Consider the following 5,645-nt stretch of genomic DNA (forward strand, 5'->3'; position numbering starts at 1 on the left):
AAAGGCATTCACATATATAATGCATGATGTCCAATTCTTTACTTCATGAAGTTCAGGTTGAGATGAGTATACCCGAACTGTAAAATCTGGGGTTTGCACCAGACAACTATTATCTGGTGATGAACTCCCAACAAAGAATTTTCCCCAAATCTCTTGTACTGATTAGGTTCGGATGCCGAATAAAGTTTGTTGAAAGGCTGGAACGCATCCAATCAGCAATGTTTTAGGCTGTGGGCACTTCTAGAGACATTTCAGCCATGCCAAGTATTGGCCAGCACACCACATGACCCGGCCAGTAGACATGCCAGATCAAGGGTTGCGCCGCCATTCAATTCTCAGCCTGGTGCAGAGTGCCATAACGGACAGATGAACATTGCTCTAACAGTCAGATGAACATTGCCCTAACAGCCGGATGAACATTGCCCTAACAGCCAGATGAACATTGCCCTAACAGCCTTGTGCAGAGAACCCTAACAGCCTGGTTTACATTGCCCTAATGGCCTGGTTTACATTGCCCTAACAGCCTGGTGCACATTGCCCTTAAAACTTTGGTGCAGAGTGCCCTAACAGCCTAGTGTACATTGCCCTAACAACCTGGCGCAGAGTGCCCTAACAGCCTGGTGCAGAGTGCCCTAAAAGCCTGGCGCAGAGTGCCCTAACGGCCTGGTGCAGAGTGCCCTAACAGCATGGCGCAGAGTGCCCTAACAGCCTGCTGCAGAGTGCCCTAACAGCCTGGTGCAGAGTGCACTAACAGCCTGGTGCAGAGTGCTCTAACAGCCTAGTGTAGAGTGCCCTAACAGCCTGGTGCAGAGTGCCCTAACAGCCTGGCGCAGAGTGCCCTAAAAGCCTGGTGCAGAGTGCCCTAACAGCCTGGCGCAGAGTGCCCTAACAGCCTGGCGCAGAGTGCCCTAACAGCCTGCTGCAGAGTGCCCTAACAGCCTGGTGCAGAGTGCCCTAGCAACCTAGTGCCGAGTGCCCTAACAGCCTAGTGTAGAGTGCCCTAACAGCCTGGTGTAGAGTGCCCTAACAGCCTGCTGCAGAGTGCCCTAACAGCCTGGCGCAGAGTGCCCTAGCAACCTAGTGCAGAGTGCCCTAACAGCCTGGTGCAGAGTGCCCTAACAGCCTGGCGCAGAGTGCTCTAACAGCCTGCTGCAGAGTGCCCTAACAGCCTGGCGCAGAGTGCCCTAACAGCCTGGTGCAGAGTGCCCTAACAGCCTGGTGCACATTGCCCTAACAGCCTGGCGCAGAGTGCTCTAACAGCCTGCTGCAGAGTGCCCTAACAGCCTGGTGCACATTGCCCTAACAGCCTGGTGCACATTGCCCTAACAGCCTAGTGCAGAGTGCCCTAACAGCCTGGTGCAGAGTGCCCTAACAGCCTGGCGCAGAGTGCCCTAACAGCCTGGTCCAGAGTGCCCTAACGGCCTGGTGCACATTGCCCTAACAGCCTGGTGCAGAGTGCCCCAACGGCCTGGTGCACATTGCCCTAACAGCCTGGTGCAGAGTGCCCTAACAGCCTGGTCCAGAGTGCCCCAACGGCCTGGTGCACATTGCCCTAACAGCCTGGTGCAGAGTGCTCTAACAGCCTGGCGCAGAGTGCCCTAACAGCCTGGTCCAGAGTGCCCCAACGGCCTGGTGCACATTGCCCTAACAGCCTGGTGTAAATAGCAGGATGGGAAGTGTTTCTTTGCTCTCCGGAATACAACACAAATATTGCTAATAGAATTATAGGTTTATTTTCAAAGCGTTTCAGAGTCCACTGACTTTTTCCTCAGTACACCATACATAAACAGTTACAGGCATACATGGTTTAAATATTGAAAAAGTTAAAAAGGGCGTTAAGTGTAGAGGGAGGGGTATGTGCAGTCACATGTCTAAATACCGTGTCTAAAGTTATATACTTGCACATTTTTTATATAAGATAACAAGAAGAAATGCTTATATTTCATTATAATTCCAAATAAAGTGATTCAAATTGGAAATGATCATACTCTAGGAGATACGATCCCAAAGTTAAAGCATTGTTTAAATAATTATTTACAGCACATTTGCTATCCTTTCCTTACAATGGTAATACGGTTCTTAGCATATATGTACAGTTGAGCTCAAAAGTTTACATACCCCAGCAGAATTTTTGCTTTCTTGGCCTTTTTCAGAGAATATGAATGATAACACCAAAACGTTTTCTCCACTCATGGTTAGTGGTTGGGTGAAGCCATTTATTGTCTTCTACTGTGTTTTCTCTTTTTAAATCATAATTACAACCCAAAACATCCAAATGACCCTGTTAGGACTGGTATTTAGAGAGAATATGAGGTGCGTTCGCAGTCCGGGGTCCACCGTGCAGAAAGGACACCTGCTGCTTGGTAATGGTGGACTAGATGGCGGTATAATGTGAATGCACACACGGGTTAGCTTCACCCGGTATGAAGGAAGCGAACCCTGTTGCGTCACAGGGCCGCGATACCACACAGAGAGCACAAGTAAAGGGTCACAGAACTCTGTCCCAAAACACGGGGAAAGAGTTCCTCTAGAACTCTTACGCTTGACACCGTTACTGTGGTGTCGGGGGTAGAACTGAACTAATAATAATTTATCGCACAAGAGTGGGTACAACGCCGCTCTGGCGGACGCCACTAACCACCCTAACCAGGGCCCGGAAAGTGCACTAAGCGCACGGTGCCGCACTGGCGGTCACTGCTGAGAGACGCTGATTTGTGTGCTGGATGTGCAGAGTAGCACTGTCTGGCGCTAGGTAGCTTCCACCATTCGCGAGCAGGCAACACTAGGGATGGGAATGATTCGTAGCTTTCATCCATGACAGGCATTCATCTACACACACACACACGTAAATAAGTTTACACTAGTGCATGGCCGAGCGGCCATGCAAACCTTTTATAGCAGTAGTGCTCCAGGACCTTCCTGATGGTCCAATAGGAGCCGCAACAGGAACTGAGCATGTGACCTGTTATGACCCCAATGGCAGAGGGTCTCAGAAATAAATACTAAGTCTGCAAACACAAAAAAACAGCTCATAGGGCAGTGGTAACTGGGCTGACCGTATATCTAATCCTAGCACCACAAATAGCAGCAGCCGGGGAACGTGCCTACGTTGGTTCTAGACGTCTCGCGCCAGCCGGAGAACTAACTAACCCTAGAAGGGAAAAGATAGACCTTTCTTGCCTCCAGAGAAAAGACCCCAAAAGTTGGATACAAGCCCCCAACAAATAATAACGGTGAGGTAAGAAGAAAAGACAAACGCAAGAATGAGCTAGGTATTTAGCAAAGAGAGGCCCACTGACTAATAGCAGAATATAGTAAGATGACTTATACGGTCAGCAAAAACCCTATCAAAATTTCCACGCTGGATATTCAAGAACCCCCGAACCGTCTAAAGGCCCGGGGGGAGAATACCAGCCCCTTAGAGCTACCAGCAAAATCAGGATTCACATTTAGTACAAGCTGGACAAAAATAAAAGCAATACAAATAACCAAAAAACAAGGAAGCAGGACTTAGCTTAATTTTGCACGAACCAGGACCAGCAGACAGGAGCAAACAGAAAGAACTGATTACAACGATGCCAGGTACCAGACTGAGAATTCAGGGAGTTCATATAGCAACACCCCTGGACTAACGACCCAGGTGGGTGCCAAACTGAGGAAAGACAATCCCAGAATCATATCACTAGTGACCACAAGAGGGAGCCAAAAAAGTCTAATTCACAACAGTGACCCCTGACCTCCAATGGGAGGTCATCCCGTGGGCATGCTTAGTATGGGGAAAAGCAGGACTTAGTCCCAGAAAGGCCTGCTTGCTGCTGATCAGTGCTGGCTACAAAGGCAGAGCCTGGAAAGGCAGCAGTAACCATTCGCACAGTATCAGCTTGAGCCAGACGTTGGGACTGACGTCTCTGCTGAGCAGGTTCCACTGCAGCTGGAGGAGAATGGGAGACCGCAGCGGACATGGTTTGAGATTCCCCCTGTGCAGCGGCGGGAACTCGACACCTAACAGACCCTGATCAAAAGTTCACACACCCCATTTCTTAATACCGTGTATTGCCCCCTCTAACATCAATGACAGCTTGAAGTCTTTTGTGGTAGTCGTGGATGAGGTTTTTTATTTTTTTTCAGATGGTAAAGCTGCCCACTCTTCTTGGCAAAAAGCCTCCAGTTCCTGTAAATTCCTGGGCTGTCTAGCATCAACTGCGCGCTTGAGATCTCCCCAGAGTGGCTCTATGATATTGTGGTCAGGAGACTGAAATGGCCACTCCAGAACCTTCACTTTGTTCTGCTGTAGCCAATGACAGATCGACTTGGCCTTGTGTTTAGGATCGTTGTCATGTTGGAACATCCAAGTACGTCCCATGTGCAGCTTCCGGCTGATGATTACAAATTTGCCTCCAGGATTTGCTGATAACGTGCTGCATTCATCATCCCTTCAACTTTGACCAAGTTTCCTGTGCCTTTGTAGCTCACACATCTCCAAAACATCAGCGATCCACCTCTGTGCTTTACAGTAGGAATGGTGTTCCTTTCATCATAGGCCTTGTTGACCTCTCTCCAAATGAAACGTTTATGGTTGTTGCCAAAAAGTTCAATTTTGGTCTCATCATTCCAAATTACCTTGTTCCAGAAGTTTTGAGGCTTGTCTCAGGGCTGTTTTGCCTATTGTAGGCGAGATACTTTGTGGCGTTTGCACAGTAATGGCTTTCTTCTTGCAACTCAACCATGCAGCCCATTTTTCTTCAAGTGCCTCCTTATTGTATATCTTGAAACAGCCACACCGCTAGTTTTCAGAGAGTCCAGTATTTCAGCTGATGTTATTTGTGGGTTTTTCTTTGCATCCTGAACAATTTCCCTGGCAGTTGTGGACAAAATTTATGTTGGTCTACCTTACCTTGGTTTTGTTTTTACAGAGCCCCTAATTTTCCATTTGTTAATCACAGTGTGAACGCTGCTGACTGGCATTATTAATTCCTTGGATATCTTTTTGTATCCCTTCCCTGTTTTATACAGTTCAACTACCTTTTCCCATAGATCAATTGACAATTCTTTTGCTTTCCCCATGTCTCACAATCCAAAAATGTCAGTGGCTGGATGAAAGATGCAAGAGTCTGTCTGGATCCCAGAAACTTGCTCAGCTTTTATGCACACAGTGATTACAAGCAAACAGGTCACAGGTGAGGATGTTACCTTTAGTAGCCATTCAAACGCATTTGTGTCAACTTCTGTGCATGTTACCAGGCCAAAATCACCAGGGTATGTAAACTTTTGATCAGGGTCATTTGGATGTTTTGGGTTGTTATTATGATTTAAAAATAGAAAACACAGTAGTTTGACAATAAATGGCTTCACCCCACCACTAACCATGAGTGGAGAAAAAGTTTTGGTGTTATCATTTATATTCTCTAAATAAAGGTCAAAAAAGCAAAAATTCTAGCGGTGTATGTAAACTTTTGAGCACAACTATATTGTATATACAGCAGTCTATGTACATTGGTGAAGTATCAACTGCTGTATATACATAAAAAAAAAGTTTCCAACTTGGGACTCACCCAGATCCCTGGGGGAAGGATGAAGAGCTGAAGCGGGTCCACTGTCCAGCGTCAGATGTGCTGAGGAGCAGATCCCTGGGATTAGTGAGTAGA

Source organism: Ranitomeya variabilis, chromosome 2, assembly GCF_051348905.1.
Source record: "Ranitomeya variabilis isolate aRanVar5 chromosome 2, aRanVar5.hap1, whole genome shotgun sequence".
Taxonomy (NCBI): Eukaryota; Metazoa; Chordata; class Amphibia; order Anura; family Dendrobatidae; genus Ranitomeya; species Ranitomeya variabilis.